Genomic DNA, 9,875 nt, shown 5'->3' with positions numbered 1-9,875 from the left:
GGAAAAGTTTGAGTAGGGCCCCATTCCATAGTTTCGTTATTTGAAATAAGCTCCAACAAATTCTTTATCTATCTCTCTAGTTGTTTATTTGTCTACTTTCATTTATGTTGTTCAGTAGGCCTCGACTTATCCATATTTTGACTCTCCCCCTTTTACAGAGGCCAATGATGTGGCTCTTATTTTTCCCTATCGTATGACTATCTAGCATAACACAACTTTCCACCCATACTAACATAGTATTTCTATCTCAGTGATTACTATCTTGCTATCTCTGTGTTTGACCATATCATTTTTGTATCAAATTTTTTGCTATTTCGTTTGACATGTTTGTCTACAACTAACATGTTTGTAATGAAATAGCCTAGCAGTATCTCATAAAAGTTTAGGTCTCTTCCTCAGGGGTAAAACCACATGGATAGATGATTTTGCTTCCCCTTTGTATCTCGATAAAATTCTCGTAACTCTTATCTCTATAATTTAGCTCACATTCTTGATGATATGGTCGCTAAAGTGGGGGCAAAATGTAACATCATAAATTTCACCTTGTGTAGTTCCATGCTACATAAGTGCCTATGAAGAATTCCCATAGCTTCTACCAATTCATCCACTTTCCTTTCCTTGTGTAATTCCCCACCAAGAAACCCTAAAGGATAAGAGCGAACTATACAAGAAATGCATGATTTTTTTCAAGTACTTAGTTGTCATCATGCATTACCTATACAAGTATAATGCTCAACCTCAAGATAAGGTCAACAATTTGTTAACCAACTATGCACATGAAAAAGTTTAAACTCATGGAACTCCATCTAAGATAACTCAAGTCACCTCTAAGGGTTCCCTGATGTTTCTACCTTATCAATGCATCCAAGCCTCGATCAATATCTCAGGACCCACTAGGAGATGACTAAATTAACCTCCAACACTAATCAACATACCTATTTTCATTTGAAAACACCAATTGAAATGTTCCTATGATAACATCATGATACATCAAGAATAGAGAAGCATAATATATCATACTTTGTGCTTGATTCCAATACCAGTGCATGTAAAGCATTACCAATATATATCCACTATTGCATCCATCTCCAATTGGAGTTTTCCAATAGATACATAATTAATGATATAATACATATCTCAATATACAAATGACTACATCATACAAAAAAGAGAAGAGAACTACAATAATCCAATCTTGAGGAAGGAGGTAAATCCATCAAGATAGTGACAAACCAAGTCCTTTGATCCCCAATGGTGGTTGGAAATGCCACTTGACCATGTGGTACCCTTAGGTCCACTCCATCATGCTCACGGAGATAGTCACATATCCCAAGTAGTCATACGAGAATACAAGGAAGGGAAATAGGTTTACATAAGAGCCAACATGGAGCAAATTCTCAACATAACATATCAACCCAACAAGAGCCATGAATCCATATCAAGATGAATATGCCAACAATGCATCAATTCTCACATCAACCCAACAAGAGTCATGAAACATTCAAGTAAGAGAATGTGTGTGAGAAAAAATAAGTAAAAAACAAATAACGAGGAAGCATCCTTAGTCATCAACAATAAGGGAAAGAAGGCACCCACAAGAGCAACACCAAATCTACCATATGACATATGTCATGAGATAATCAAAAGATCATGTAATTGTAAATCCATAGGGCACTACTCAACTATCAGGACCTATATACTAGAGTGCTAAGTGCGGGGAGTATCATCGTTGTACTCGAAGTGATGGCACCACGTGGAACCAAGTAACCCTCTCATACGAACAAGGAGACTTAGTTATGCCAAAACAACACCTCATAGATGACAAGTCCTTCCTAATACATCCGTAGCCTCATACTAGCACTCAAGACATGCAAGAGACATCCAATTATCTTTCATTAATGTTTAATCACAACCCAATTTTTAATTATGTTATCACTTGTCTTACTTCCACTCTCCATTGGGTTACCCTGGCAGCCACCTTGGGCCCTGACCTCCAATGAGAACCACTCTCATGACTCACTTTAGTGCCTAGTCCTAGGCTCATCCCATTTAATTGAATAAGGAATAAAAAAGCACAATCCAATGATTCACTTTCCATAATCTCAATTACATCAATAATGTCTTTTCCACAATGCCTGTATCAACCATAAACAAGGCATACTCAATTGGTCACACTATCAAGAGATCAGGTCCACTTAATTCCATGATGAAATACAATCACACAAGAAGGTGAAGATAACCATTTCAAGATTTCCAGAAGTACTCAATTATTCATTTCAAGTTCTCATAACAAGAGATCAATTCATTACACCCTAAAAGGTGTGGGTCAAACAACAATAAAAACCTCATTGCTAATCAACATACCAACATCAATGCATCATCTCAAGAATCAATAAAATGCACTTAATTTATCATACATGAATGGGAGAAACGCATAGATATACATGCAAATAATAATAACATCACAAGAGGTCATATACTCAATGTATAATAAAGCCATACTCAAGGAGAAACCTCTAGGTCTCCATGTCAAGAATAGATTCCCATAATGATCTCAATTCAAAGCATAAATGAAAATTCACTTTGTTATATCATGGAATCATGAAGTGACATCACCATTCATTTTATCACAAGCCAATTTAACCCAAACACCAAGGCAAGTAGGGGAAACAACCCAACAAATGCATGAAAAAGGTCAAAAACTGAAAAGGCAACTTAGAGTAGCCAATTTTGTAATTCTGGGAGAAAATTTAAAATTTAACAAGAAAATGAGAAATCCAGTTAGAAAATATGAAATTCCTCAAGAAAATGTGGAATTCAATCAGCAATTACAAAATTCTACATTTATTTGTAAGAATCTGGAAGCAAATGCATAATTCTACTTTGGGAACTCAACTAGGGAATCAAGTTTGGAAAAAATAAGACATGGGAGGCAAAAATGGAGACTGAACCATTTGAGGACTACACATAAAATCTCAAAACCACAATCAAAACACCCATACAAGATTTCCCAAGATAAATGAGCAACATTTTCCCCAAAACACCCCCTTTTCAACCTCATAATCTAACAGTTAAATAAAAATAACAATCAACCTCATAAGGGATCAAACTACAAACAAAACATGATTTTAAATAATCTCTTAATGCTTCTTGAACATCCTAAGAGGGTGAAATTGAAGAGAAAATGAAGAAATGAAGAGAGCCTACTTTAATGTTGAAGAATCACTCAAAAATAAACTATGGATTCCACACTCCACTAATGCCCATGCAAGAATTGGAAAACAACAAGAATCCACTAATTCATATCAATCCATTCCATACCCACAAAATATCTCCTCCAAATTCATCCAAGCTCAACAATCGTGCAATACACCATTACTGACATGATATCTCATCGAATCAAAATAACATTAATTATGATTCGTTAACTTTAATCAAATAATATAGTTAACATCATTATCTCATTCTAACTATCAAATAAATATTTCACATATTATAATAGCATATCATGAATTAGGTATATCTCACACATCAATAATAATAGGTCTAGCTCATGGCATAACAACAACTCAATAAATCAAGTACCCCAAATCAATCATGCAATGGTTCTCACAATCAAGTGCAAGGAATCAAGCATGCATATGAGCCATGCAACAACAAAATCAAATCACAATGAAGAAATCCAACACATCACTGGTCTAGAACAATCATGAACATATATCAAAGTGGGGTATAAGATAACACTCAAAATCACATATACTGCAACAATAAAGAGTCCAAGCAAGATCATACACCAAAAAAATATCCACATCCAAATTAAAAGAGATGCAATTCATGGGCATAAGGCCAAGTCCATACAAGAAGTATGAAATGCAGAAAAGTAGACATGAGAGACATTACACTCTATCATCTTCCTATTTCTCTTTTTCCTGACCTTGTTCACTATCTGACTCAGGGATAGTAGCGTGCTATGAAGACATCCATGTGCTATGATAGCATCCCATAAAAATGCAATCCAAAGGTGGTTGTTGGAGCATTACACCTACTATTTACAGTAGTTGTAATACCTCCTTCTATGCGCATTGATGTTGGTTTCCTTTCTAGGTTGCATGTGTTTCCTTTTGGGGCTTCATTTTGGGCTCTCACATTTTGTACAAGCTCTAATTACTTTCTTGCTTCTTCATCTTTAGTTTTACTTCATTCTTCCATCACTGGATTTACTATATTTTCCATCATTGTTGCATCTCATTTATTGCATCCTCACCATCATTGTAGCTTTGTGCTCCAAAGGGTTTCATGCTTGTTCTTCACTCTGACAGGCTCTCACTTTGCTGGTGATGAAGAGGAGTTTATTTCCTCTCTTTAATTAGATTTTCAATTATCTCCATAGAATACAAACTATATTTCTTATTTGTGCTTGGTTATTGTCCATTATCTATCATCGCTATTTGTGGAGGTGTAAACACTGAAACAAAGGTCTGACTATGGCAAACCTCTAAAACATAGCCTCAACATTTTCATCTTTTGGTCTTGTGTGTAGGTTGTTGAAGAAGATTCATATTAACTGGAGGCTTCATTTGTGGACTTGTTGTAAACATCTTCTTCCTTTCCATTGTCATGTTTTATTCTCTATTTGCAGTTAGTGTTGGCAATTGACACTCATCCGGTGGTTTCTGGTGGTTTCCGGTGGCTGATAATTGGTTTAGGGTTGTCATTGATGGAAACTCTTCATAGAGATTTGATATGGTGGTCTTAATTCTTCTTATATAGAAGCAAGTGTTAACCAGTAGCCGACTAACCGGTATTTCAGGAAGAACTAAGCATTTTTGGGTCCAAAAGCTTTCCAATGATTGTGGTGAATTGAATCATGTTTTGGATGATTGGGCTGACTTAGAAACATCATTTTATTATTGTTTTGGTGATCAACATTTATATTTTGTGATTTGATCAAGTCGACATGTGACTACATGTTACACTTGTAGGCCAACATGGTAAATGATTTGTTTTGTGGTTGTCGGTATATAATTTTTGTATGGATGATATTTTTGATGCATGGTGCGATTATATGAGAGTGAGTGGTGATCAAGAATCCATTTTGGCATAGTTTCACATGCACATTCTTGATCCGGTAGCTGATTGAGACAGTGAACAAGGAAAAACAGAGAAGGTTCTCCAATCAGAGTATTTAGCACTTAACCGAAACTCATCCAGGCATTGCAGATGCTATTTTAGAGTTCATACATTGTAATTCATCACAATAAATATCTTGTAAGTCAGTGAGACTTCCCTGAGGGTTGTAGCCTTCTGAGTTATTGTAATTGAGAAGTGAGCTCTAGGTAGTGTGCCTGAATGCCTATGCATTCCCATATTGTAATATTCTTTTTCTATTGGCCATAGTGGAATAATATTGCGGATTCAAATCCCACCATGGTTTTTCCCATTTGGGTTTCCACGCAAAAATACCAGTGTTATGATCTTGTGGTTTTTTTTGTTTTTTTTTATGTTTCTGCATTTCAGTTTCAAATATTTGCTTCTAGTGGTTTAAAGTTAAGTTTGAAAATCAGATAACCGGTAGACCACTGCTTCACCCCCCTCTCAGTGATCCCTAATTCCAATAGTTAGTTTAGTTCTTTGTTATCTATTCATTGCAGTTAAAACATAAAAACTCGTGTCCTGTCACATATGTATTATTTTCTAGACAGGACGCCAACACCGCACACTGTCATCCACGACCCATATGTGCAACCTAGGATAGAGAGATAATTATAGAGGTCACTAGAAGATCTGTGTGACTTGTACTTTTCAGTTTAGTAATTAAACTATTGTTATCTACTAGAACTTGACAATTTTCACACTTTGTGCTTATCCTAAGTGGAGAGGTTGATTAGGTGAGTCCTTGAGGGGTTGCCAAATGCCTTTCAAAGTGGTTCAACTTTTCCCCACTACAACTTCATTATATTAAACTCCATTAGTGTGGATCTAATATCTATGTGCTTGGACCTAATCTTTGGTGTAGAGATAAACTATTTTGCATACACCTAAACAAATAGGAGATGTATTTATGTAATTAAATTGCTTGGAAACTCTTTGATATCTAGTTGTAAAGATAGATGACATTTAGAAAAATTATTAATGTCATGTTTTCCTTAGTTATACCACTAGTGAACCAAATTTATAGTTGTATGTGAAATAATTAAGGACAACAAGAAAGCATGTAGTCATCCTAGGATGATGTACTCTAATTCAAATACTACCAAAGTCCTTTTAATTTTTTAAAGAATTAGAATCTAGATGTTCTCAATGAGAATTCCCTAGGATGTCTTGGATTAATTTCAATTGAGTGAATGAATGCCTTTAAATGAAAAAAATAAAAACACAAATTAAATAGAATCTATTAAGTCAACTCACAAAAATTAATAAAAAAAGTTTAACAACATAAGAATTTGAAGCAAAAAATTGGGAAAAGGGCAAAGACTCAAGATAGAGGAGGATGAAATTAAACTTGACATTTCCCTTATTGTGGACCCCAAGGATCTTAAAAGATATGAGATGGATGTTGACAAGCTCCTAGGTATTTTGTTTTCTAACTGGGAGAAATGTTTCCATTGGGTTTTTGGTGAAATTAATTTTTTGAAATAGGGCATCAAGGACATTATAGGCTCTTTCACATAGAATCCAACACCTCATAGAACTAATAAACTCCTGAAGCTGACTCAAAATGTTGGCAATTGACACTCATCTAGGCTCATGGTGTTGTGATTGATGGCAACACACATAATTCTGGGTTGGATACTTATTCGATACTCACCAGTATTCTAGGATTGACACCCGACATTTAAGGAAACCGACATTGTGAAAAGCTAGGGAAACCGACAAACTAGGAACCGGTATTTGGAGGCCAACATAGGAGATTGATCTGACAAAGGTTAAAGTGGCAATTGTCATAAAGATTAATGTTTATATTTTATTTTGGGCCGACATGTATTTATCTTTTGTAATATGATTGTAAGCCAACATAAGGCATTCATGTTTATGTATGTAAGGGTATATAAGTGAGTTCGATTAGGTCATTTCGAGATATAGATGCGATAGGATTTATGCAATTGTGTGAGCGAGATCTTGATCGACAAAATGCGAATATAATGATCTATAGTCAGTCTTGGTTATTTGTGAAGAGGACTGAAAATCAAACTAGGTTACTGGTAAGGAAGGAGACAGTGTTAACCGGTACCATCAGTGCTTAAACCAGAACTCATCCAACATATTAGATGCACACTCAGATTTGTATTCAGTGAGGCTCCTTTGTGATGAGCAGTGCGCTCTAGGCAGTGTGCCTTCTTGCATGTGTAGGCCCCCTTTTTATGTAGTATTTATTCAACTGGCCAGTGGATAGATATTGTGGGTCACAAACCCCACCATGGTTTTTCCTCTTTGAGGTTTTCCACGTATAAATTTGTGGTGTTATGGTGTTGATCATTTTGGTTGCTTTCTTCTTCATTATATCTTGTTTATATGCTTACCGGTTGTTAATTGGAAAAGTATCTAAAGGAATTAAATTCTTAATTATCGGTAGGACACTGATTCACTCTCCCATATTAGTGTTCTTGGATTCCAACAATTGGTATTAGAGCTTGGTGCATCAGAATATGTCTAACTACTTGAGGAAGATCCTAAATTCGGAATCCATGGAGATGATTTTGAGGAAAGAACTTGAAGTAGCACTTGAAGACTATGATTCTGAAAGATTGAAGAACATGAAGCTGCACGATGAGCTGAATTCTACTAAAGATGAGCTGAGATCTGCAAAAGAATTTATCCTTACTCTGCAAGAGAAGTTGTCATCTACACATGCCAAAAGGAAAGAACTCTGTGATCAATTGCAAAATTAGGATGATGAAGAGAAGAATGCTTTAAAAGAACTATGTCAGAAGATGAGTCCGGAAAATTGTGTCATGAAGAATGAAATGCAATCCCTAACCAAGAGGATATCCAAGGAGATTGAAGACTGAAAGAAGAATGAAGAAAATCTTACCAAATCTCTGAAAGACAGATCTGAAGAATGCATTAGGTTGGCACATGAGAATGATATATTGAGAACTGAATTAGTACAATCTCAAAACAATGAGCAAGCGTTGGAAAGAATGATGATAGTCCTAATAAGTGATCTGGATGTTGCAAATGAGTACAAAGACAAGTTCAAAGCCATTTCTACAAAGCTTGATGAGTTATTGAAGAGTCAAAGGGACATTGGAGACACTAGAGGTCTTGGATTTGAGCATGGAGAAAGCTCCGGTATTGCAAATAAGGAGAATCTACCAGACAACGAGAATCAGAGGTCACAGGTAAGACAAACCAATGCACATAATTTAATGGTAGAAGCTTTATTTGTAATAAGTTTGATCATATGGCAAGTCAATGCAGAAATAGAATCAATCAAAATAACAATTCAGGTACCATTCAGTGTTTCAATTGCAAAAAGTATGGTCGTAGGACAACAAATTGTAGAATGAATGTGAAATGTCATGCATGTGGAAAGTTTGGGCATATGGCTAATCAATGTAGGTCAAGAATGATCAAGGTTACAATAAGGCAATTCAGAAGAACAATGTCACTTGTTATGCATGCAACAAAGTAGGACATATTGCTAAATTTTGCAGAAGCAAGAACCTACCGACAAGAAATGAAAAATCCAATGAGAAGGGAAAACAAAAGGTTGATGATATCCAGAAGGAACATGAGAGGAAGTGGATTAGAAAGTCTGAGGATCAATAGGATGAAGCATATACCTCGATTACTCAACCAACAGAGCAAAATGTTCCTTCACCGACAGGAAACTCATCTGATAACTAAGACATTAGCCTTAGGGGGAGTCAAATTGATGACAGATCTTGCATTACCCCCGGTAGTCATCTAAAAGCATATTTCAGACATTGGAAAGTTAGTATGAAGATTCACTAGTGCAGATATGATGGATCTTGGATCCGATATGATATGCCAACAAGCATTTATGTCAATGAGGAATTAGGGTTCCATAGGTTAAAAGGAAAAAGTGATTTACTTTTCACCATCAAGCATTTAGATCAAGTCAGAGTGAGTTGAAGGCGATTAAAAGTGATCTTGAGCATTTCTAGGAAAATTCCAGTACATTCAGAGTAAATTTTCAAGAGCTTTTAACCGACGAAGATTTTAAGGTATTTTTCAATTTTCAAGCTATCTTTTTCGAAATTGCAATGGCTTCTGGATCTGCTCCCGCTTCGGCAGATGTTGTTGTTCCTATTGTGGCTAATAGCAAGGATCGTCCACACTCTGTATTTAAGTTACACCCTCAGATTGCAAAGGTTAATGATTATTTTCTAGGGTTCCCGACAATGTACTCTATATTGAGGATGTTAGAGCATACATTCACTGCACTTTGGAGGATTTGGGTTCATCCAAGATAAAGACTATGTATATGACAACATTGTTGGATAAGAATGGTGTAATCAAACTAGAATTTAGACACTTGATGGATCAGGAGTTTATAGACATTTTGGAGATGCCTGAATTTGATGATGAAATCATCTGGTATGTGTTGAGCCATGTTCATGGTGAGTTTATGTGGCTAGACCCACCTCATAAAATCACTAAGGATGCCATTCGGGAAATTACCAGTTTGCCCCAGCTTAGTTAGAGACCAGATAAGAAGAAAATCTCTAACAATGAAGTCACCAAGCTAACCGGTGCTACATTCGACAATCAGTTTATGAGGATTAGCACAATCAAAGACAAGGACATGCAATTTGCCAGCATGGTTATTGGGTATAAGGTAACTCAATCTAATCGGTTGAACTCTATTTCTAGTTCCTATATATACTGTGCACATAAGATGATCAAGG

Source organism: Cryptomeria japonica, chromosome 9, assembly GCF_030272615.1.
Source record: "Cryptomeria japonica chromosome 9, Sugi_1.0, whole genome shotgun sequence".
Taxonomy (NCBI): domain Eukaryota; kingdom Viridiplantae; phylum Streptophyta; class Pinopsida; order Cupressales; family Cupressaceae; genus Cryptomeria; species Cryptomeria japonica.
The sequence above is the reverse complement of the archived record's forward strand: the minus strand, read 5'-3'. Positions refer to the sequence as shown.